We start from the raw sequence: 8,845 nt of genomic DNA on the forward strand, positions 1-8,845 counted from the left end.
ACTCTTCTCACTCCTCCTCCCCCACAGTACTTTAGGTGAACCCCGGTCAGATACCATGACATTTCATCCAAAGATCAAGATTCTTTTTTTAAAATGACCTTGATAGCTTCACGCCCAAAACAGCAAAATCTCAAACAGAGGAAGGTTGCGATTTGCCTGCTAACCTTGTAGTTTTTTATTGGTCTGTGCATGCACCGCACGTTGCACTTGGCTATTTGTCTCTCAAGTCTCTGTTTCAAAATACTTTGAAACTTGATGGTATGAAGAGCCCCTGCTTTCCCTTGACCTGTATTATCCAGGGAACATTTTCCATATTTTTGCCCACTTGTATAACTCCTTTTTTCCAGAGCCATTTGACAGTAAACTGCAGACATGGTCCATTGCCCCTTACGCCCCAGTGTAGCTTTCCCCAAACCAAAAAGCCCTCTCGACACTTGCTGCACAGGCCTACACAGGAAGACACATAAGGTTGCTGTCTAGCCGGCGAGCCCACTCCAGTGCCAGTGGGCCCAGGAAGGCCAGGCCCTCTGCAGTCAACGATTCCCACCGCCTTTGGCTGTCCTGTTCACTCCAGTTTGGAACAGTTCTTAGCCTGTCTTTTGTGATCGAGACGGTTTTAGGGTTATGGGTCAGTTGCTCTGTACAATGTTCTGCAGTTCTCATTTGTCTTGTGTTTCACCATGACTTTTGTTTTTTTTTCCTTAGCAGGGGCTGCTTTTATGTACAAACCCATGCAGGAAAGGACAGCTTATGCTGTTACATACAAGTTTCTCTCCGAGTAGACTGGGCTTTTAGAAGTTAGTGTTCTTCAGCTTTGTACCCCTGAGAGGCCTCACACACACACAATTCAGTAATTGTTGAATGAAAACTGTAATTGCCTTTAAGCTTATTAACTAATGGGATCTGATTTCATTTCTGGAGGCACTTCTGTTTTAAGGCAATGCTCAAAAATATCAACACCTATGATAGGACAGTACTGGGACCACAAACAATGAGCATGCCAATGTCACTGTTACCAAGCCAAACTTCACCAGAGACAAGGGAAAATAAAGGGCAACTAGAATGCAGAAGTTCGTTGTCACTCTCTTCAGTTGGACCTTGAAGATATTGAACCTTCCCTAAAATTCTGACTTTTCCCCACCCCGCCAGGTTATCTGAAATAAAAGACGGGAAGTAAGATAATGCTCCCGAGATTTCTCTCTCCTTTTTTCCTTTTAAATAGCAACCTCAACTTTTAACAGAGGTTCAGTAGAATTCAGAGAACAATTTTGAAGCTGAAAACAAAATGACAGTCTGTTTTTTAATAAATCTCAAGATGTCATAACCTTGTTCCTTGAGGAAAAAATTTACACACAACTGAATATGTTTTGTCTAGGCAGAGTGCAATAATAAAGATTAGGCCAAATTAGATTTATTGTTAGAAAATAAATATTGTTTTTAGTATTAAATTTAGGGATAAAATGAACCCATGTCAACATTATGTGAATGTAGATGCAAAATCGCAAAGGAGATAATCTAGCTGCGCCCAATGTTTCACAACTGGCTGAATCTCTGTTCTCTAGCAGAACAGACTGTAAGCTTCTGAAGGGCAGGAACCATGCTTTGGTGAGTTGCATTTCTTCAACATGATAACACAGTGTTCATGCAAAGAGCCACTCACAGAACTTGTTAACTTCAATACAAGAATCTTTATAAAACAGTTAATGATAATTGCTAGGCAGCAGTGGACCTGAACATAGATGTTCAAACAATGCCATTCTTTCCCATTTTGGAGTCAAACTATTAGAGGGAAAGGGGAGAGAATTAAACTAAATTAAATGAAACCCCCAAGTCTATAGTAAGGAAGAATCACAGCAGGTATAGTCAGTGAAAGGGACTGGTATTTAACATATATTTTAATGAAAACACTTTGTCACCATTTTTTAACAGAAAATGATCTGTACTTTTAAATTTGAAACTGTTCTGGCATTAGGATTTAATTGCTTTCTGCTCCACAGGTTTCAGATGCCACCACACTACCAACTCCCCAGTGCTCTTAAGGCATGTGTTAGACATGTCCTCTTCTGTTGGAAGTCCTTTGTGGCAACTTCAGGGGTTTGATTCTTATCAAATGTTTAACCACTTTCAGTTTTGCGTTCACTGAAGGGCTATTCTTGTAACTTGAGGGGTATGTGCCTTTTGTAATCCAAGCATCTTTATTATGTCTTTTTCCCAATATGGACGTCTTTTTGTGCCTTTTATTCTGGTAACAATATGCAGTTTATGAGGGTTCTGTGCATCCCCACCATATTTTTCATGATCTGCAGGTGAAGACTGAAATACTTTATCTGGAATTCTTGACCTGGTAAATTTGTGACAAATCCAGTCTGTACAAATGAGACTCCACACCTTTTGCCATAGTTTGTAGTCTGCCTAGGGGCTTCTGGACTACTAAGTGCAAAATCCCTGCCATAAGTGTAGTGACTGTTCTCTTTAGAGGCGGCACCCGCCAAGTGTTCAGCCTGAGCTTTCCCACCGAGGAGAAGCCGAGTGCAGGAAGAACTAAGTGCAACCTTAAGGCGGTGCCCTTTTTTTCTTTCTTTAAAGTCAGGGTCTAGCTGTCACCCAGGCTGGAGTGCAATTGCATGATCATGGCTCACTGCAGCCTTGACCTCCTGGGCTCAGGTGATCCTTTTGCCTCAGCCTCCTGGGTAGTTGGGACTACAGGCATGTGTTACCACATCCAACTAATTCTGGGATTTTTTTGTAAAGTCGAGATCTCGTTGCGTTGTCCAGGCTGGTTTCCAACTCCTGGACTCAAGCAATCCTGCCTCAGTCTCACAGGCGTGAAGATTACAGGCATGAGTCACCTCGTGTGGCCAACTTAGGCATTTTTGACGAGTACCACAGAGGTGGTGCCGTAGTCTTCACTGCAGCATGTTGGGAGACTCATGATGTTAACTTTTCTCCTTAGAGTGGTGTTAAGTTTACTTGATTAGCTGGGCTTGGTGGCTCAGCCTGTAATCCTGCACCTTGGGAGGCTGAGGTGAGTGGATTGCCTGAGCCCGCGGGTTCGGGACCTGCCTGGGCAACTTGGCAAGACCTCATCTCTACAATAAATCAAAAAATCAGCCGGGCGTGGTAGCGCACGCCTGTCGTTCCAGCTACTTGGAAGACTGAGGCAGAAGGATCGCCGGAGCCCAGAAGGTCGAGGCTGCCGTGGCCAGGAGCAGCCACTGCACTCCAGTCTGGGCGACAGAGTGAGACTCCAACTCAAAAAAAGAAAAGTTGATTAAGATAGTTTCTCCACTGAAAAATTAGTAATTTGCACGGAGATGTTTTAAGATGATACATATTCTTGGTCCTCATCAAACTTTTAAGTACCAGCGTTAGCATTTCTTGGTAGTTTTTGTCCTAACTAGTTTTGTCATGGTAGCCGCAAAGGATTTTCCACTTTTATCAGTCCCTTACCACGATTAGTTTTCACTCTGTACAAAATAAGCTCTTCCCTCTCCCGTGTGCTTTTTTGTTCACTATATCGATAAAGATTCCAGGATTCCATTGTGTTACATCAGTCTCATCAATTACTGTCTCTATGTTAGTGCTCAGATTGTGCCAGAATTGGCCAGTCGGAGCTGCTTCCGGTCACTTCCAGTGTCCCTCATGCCCCCCTCATCCTACAGCAATAAAGACCCCTGGGGCCCTCTCCCCCCCAGCTCCTGTCTATAGAGTTTGGCAGTTAGACAAGACACCAAGATCTGGTAGGAGGTATGTTCATTACTACTGAGGTGTCATTTCTTACAACCCTCTTAGCAAACAACTAGGAAATATGTGTACACACACTCATACACATGTATGTGGTCATCCCTCAGTGTCTGTGAGGATTGGTTCCAGGACCCCCTGTAGATGCCAGAATCCACTGATGCTCAGTCCTTTATATAAAATAGTGTAGTCTTTGCACATACTTAAAATCTGATCTCCAAGCTTTTTTGGTCTCAGGGACTGGTTCTGTGGAAGACAGGGTAGAGAGGGGATGTACAGTCCAACCTCCCTGCTGATGTTAAATCTGTATTTTCAGCCACTCCCCAGCACTAGCATCACTGCCTCAGCCACACCTCAGATCATCAGGCATTAGATTCTCATAAGAAACACGCAACCTGGATCCCTCCTCTGCACAGTTCACAATACGGTTCGCGCTCCTATGAGAATCTCATGCCCCTGCTGATCTGACATGAGGCGGAGTTCAGACAGTAATACAAGCAATGGGGAGAGGCTGTAATTACAGAGGAAGCTTCTCTCGCTCACCACTGCTCACCTACTGCTTTGCGGTCCGATTCCTAACAGGCCATGGACATGTACCAGTCTGCAGCCCCGGGGGACCCCTACTTTAAGTCATCTCTAGATTACTTATAGTATTTAGCATAATGTAAATGCTATGTAATGGTATACAGTATTGTTACTATAACAACAGTATGGGATCATGACAAGGAAAAATGTCTTTTTTTAATGAAATTTTTTTTTTTTGAGTTGGAGTCTCACTCCGTCTCCCAGGCTGGAGTGCAGTGGCACGCTCATGGCCACCCCAGCGTCAACCTGCTGGGCTCAGGTGAGCCTTCTGCCTCAGGCTTCCATGTAGCCAGAACTATAAGTGTGCGCAACCCCACCTGGCTAATTTTTTATTTTTTGTAGAGGCGAGGTCTCACCAAGTTGCCTGGGCTGGTCTCAAACCTGCAGGCTCAGGTAATCTACTCACTTCTTGCTTCCCAAAGTGCTATGATGACAGGCTGAGCCACCGAGGCCAGCTCTGATCATTTTTGATCCACAGTTTGTTGAGTCCACAAATGTGGAGCCCACAGCTAGACAGCCATCTGTACATCCATATTTTTGAGTTGGAGTCTCACTCTGTCGTCATCCAGGATGGAGTGCAATGGCATGCTCACAGCCACCACAGCCTTGACCTGCTGGGCTCAGGTGATCCTTCCACATCAGCCTTCCAAGTAACTGGAACTACAGGCATGTGCCACCATGCCTGGCTAATTTTTGATTTATTGTGGATACGAGGTCTCATCAAGTTGCCCAGGTTGGTCTTGAACCTGTGCGCTCAGGCAGTTCTCTCACCTCCACCTCCCAAACTGCTGGGATGGCTGGTGTGTGCCACTACTTTTATTAAAGACCATGGCATACTCATAGCTCCAGTTTCAACACATGTTGGGTCTCATTGTAGTCTCCTCCTTTCCTGCGTTTCTTCACTGTGTTCACCTTTTTTTCTCGTTTGAGTTGGGGTCCCTGTCACCCGGGCTGCAGTGCAGTGGCACAGTTGTGGCTCACCACAGCCTTTACCTTCTGGGTTCAGATGATCCTTCCGCACTGGCATGTGCCTCCACCATGCTGGTCTTTTTTTTTAAGAGAGAAGATTTCACTGTGTTGCCCAGGCTGGTCTACAAACTCCGGGGCTCAAGCAATCCTACCTCAGCCTCCCAAAGTGCTGGGATTACAGACGTGAGCCACCACGCCCAGCCAGTTCGCTTCATTCTTCAACCCTTGCATATACTAACCCCCCACTTTTGCTGGGGCTAAAACCTTGGTCCTTTGTCTTGCTGACTCTGAGACCTTAGACCATGGTTTTCCCAAATCCACCAGCTGTGCCCTGGCCAAAGCTTCACCACCCTTTCCCCCACCCCATCCAGCGAGCCTTGGAGGCCCAGTCTCCCTGGACTGGGGACACCCGGCACAGTGGGGGCCTGGGTGCCACATAGATGTGTGGGGAGGTGGGATTAGTGACTTCCCTTCTCACGGTTTCCAGATGTTCAGGGCAGCCAGACCTCGGGTCCCAGACGGGGGTTATTGAAAGACGCTTTGCTGGGGAATCTGTGGCTCCAGAAAAGCCCTCAAGATGATGGCCTTGGAGTTCCTGACATAGCCTCAGTGCGGCCCATGTGCCTGTGAGCCCCTCCCTTCACTGAGACCCAATCACCCAGGATTACCAGACTTTGGAGAACAGCCTCTAGCATTGAATGTAGGGAGAGAAGACTGTTTAAAAATCACTTTTTTTTTTTGAGTTGGAGTCTCACTCTGTCACCCAGGCTGGCGTGCAGTAGCATGCTCACAGCCACTGCAACCTTGACCTTCCGCCTCAACCTTCCAAGTAGCTGGAACTACAGTCATGTGCCACCACACCCAGATAATTTTCTGATATATTGTAGGGATGAGGTCTTGCCAAGTTGCCCAGGCAATCCTCTCACCTCAGCCTCTCAGAGTGCTGGGATTATAGGCGTGAGTCACCGCACCCAGCCTATAAAAATCACTTTTATTGATAAATAGGGTGGACTACGATGATGGTGTAAGGGTAACACTGAGGAGAGTTAAAAAAGCGAGAGGAGCTGTTCCTATCTGAGTGGCTGCACTGAAGGGTTTTCTTTCTCTAACTGTAATCAACATTTTGGCAAGGGTCTTCTGATCCCCAAAGAGTACATTGCAGAAGAAAGACATCGGCTGAAGAGGGGTTTCTCACCCCTACCCAGACAGGCTGATGTGTGCCGAGAGCCTCCAAGGGAAGAGCGTTTGCCTTGCAGTGAGTGGTGTGTAAACGGGAGACCAATTATTAACTTTTTTTTAACCAATTTTTAACTTCTTATTCTCCTTGAACTTTGAAATGCCTGTTGAGAATATGAATAAGCCGGGTGTGGTGGCGCACACCTGTAGTCTCAGCTACTCTGGAGACTGAGGTAGGAGAATCTTCTAGCCCAAGAGGGTGAGGCTGCAATGAGCTATGATCGTGCCAGTGTCCTCCAGCCAGGGCAACAGAGTGAGACCCTGACTTAAAAAAATAAAAAAAGAAGATGAATAAAACTTCTTAAAAAAAGGAATGACAGACAAAACTGAGTCAGTGAGTTCACATTGCAGGCCTGCAGGTGTATAAAACATGCCTGCAAAGTCAGTCAGTGCAATGCCGGTCTCAGTGCACTACGTGTATTCCCTAATTCGGCCCTCAGCACAACCTATCGGGTAGGTGTTACCACTATGCCCATTTTACAGATGAGTAAATGGAGACCCACAGAGGTTAAGAAACTCCCCCAGGGTCACACAGGAAGTAAATGAGTGTGTCAGTTACCAATGGCTTTGTAACTAATTATCCTGGAATTCTGTAGCTTGAAAAAGCGTGTCATATCTCAGCTTCTGTAGGTCAGGAATGCCAGCATGGCTTGGCTGGGAATTCTGCTTCCAAGTCTCTCGAGAGGATGGTCATCGACCAGCCCGGGCAGCATGGCAAGGCCTTGTCCCTACAATAAATCAAAAAATTAGCCGGGCATGGTAGCACACGCCCGTAGTTCCAGCTACTTGGAAGGCTGAGGCGGAAGGATCACTGGAGCCCAGCAGGTGGAGGCTGCGGTGGCTGTGAGCATGCCATTGTCCTCCAGCCTAGGCGACAGAGTGAGACTCCAACTCACACATGCGCGCGCGTGCGCACACACACACACACACACAAAAGAGGGTGGTCATCTCAAGGCTCCACAAAGGAAGGGTCCCCTTCCAAGCTTCCGTACAGGGTCATTGGCAGGATTCGGTCCCAGTGAGTTGCTGAACTGAGGGCCTCAGATTCGGGCTTCTCCAACACGGCCACGGCATCACGTAGGAAGGCGGGTGTGGGGGCCTGAACACAGGACTGGCCCTGAGCTGGCCCTGGGGACTTGGATTTCGGGAGCGTCCCGCCAGCCCAACTGATGAGAGAGGTTCACCTGACCTGAATTGTTTATGCCACAGGACTCTGGACACCTGCTTTCCCTGCAAGGGTCTGCAGTGGCAGACATACCAGATGGTGCCCGTGTGACCCAAGGAAGAGTCCTCGGCACCGAATCGCTAGTGAGTGTCCCTCGTAGACAGCATCGTGCGAGTGTCTTCACACTACCTGGATGAATTGAGTGTGTCCTGTGTGACCACCCGGGAGAGGACTCCAGGAAGCTCACAGCTGGACACTCCAGTGTCACACCATGCATCTCTGCTGCAGTGACAACTTTTCACTGTGACAAATCACAGCTGTAAGCTTACATGCTCAGTCCTGAGAGTCTTCATCAAACCGAGGGGGGATCTTGGGGACCCCTGACACCGCACACAAGTGGCACCAGAGATGTCACAGCCTCCTACAGTCTCATTTGGAAGTGACATGCCGTCACTGTTCTGTGTGTTAGAAGCGAGCCACTTGGTGCAGCCCAGACATTCAGAGAAGAGGGCAAAGAAGCCTGAATCCCGAAGCCGGGGGTGGGGGGGCAGGAGGGACATACAGCAGGCCTGGCTCCAGATGCCCGAGAAGGACTACCCCCTCTGCACTCACATGGGCACAGATACCTCTTTTGCATCACTCATTTGTTCATTATTCACTCATTGACTGAATAGGTCTAAGATTCCCATGGTTCACTGCAGATGGTCCCTGACAGGATGATTCTACTTAGAATTTTTTGACTTCACGATGCGATACGCGTTCAACAGAAATCATGCTTGGAATGTGATGTTGACCTTCCCCTGGGCTAGTGATGTGCGGCAGACATGCTCACCATGCTGAGCTTTGGCCGGGAGCTGAGCTCCGTCTGTCAGCTCCAGGATGACGAGGGGAACACCCGCCACTCCCCAGTGGTCCGCCCCTGCTGGTAACACCTCCCACCTGTGGGAGCAGCTTAGGATGGGTTTATCAGGACATAAACACATTGTAAATTGAGGAGCATCTGTATTTAAAATCTGGTGTTTTTTTTGGCCAGGCTTGGTGCCTCAGCCTGTAATCCCAGCTCTTATAATCTCAGCCTATAATCGCCTTGGAGGCCAAGGCGAGTGGATTGCCTGAGCCCGCAGGTTCGAGACCCGCCTGGGCAACTTG

At 47.6% G+C, this 8,845-nt stretch overlaps 1 pseudogene; it reads right to left on the minus strand.

Annotated features, from left to right (window-relative positions):
• Positions 1-1,968: 1,968 nt before the first annotated feature.
• LOC103257157 lies at positions 1,969-2,473 on the minus strand (annotated as a pseudogene).
• Positions 2,474-8,845: the final 6,372 nt, after the last annotated feature.

Source organism: Carlito syrichta, unplaced genomic scaffold (assembly GCF_000164805.1).
Source record: "Carlito syrichta isolate Samal-C Ts95f unplaced genomic scaffold, Tarsius_syrichta-2.0.1 Scaffold301569, whole genome shotgun sequence".
Classification (NCBI taxonomy): Eukaryota; Metazoa; Chordata; class Mammalia; order Primates; family Tarsiidae; genus Carlito; species Carlito syrichta.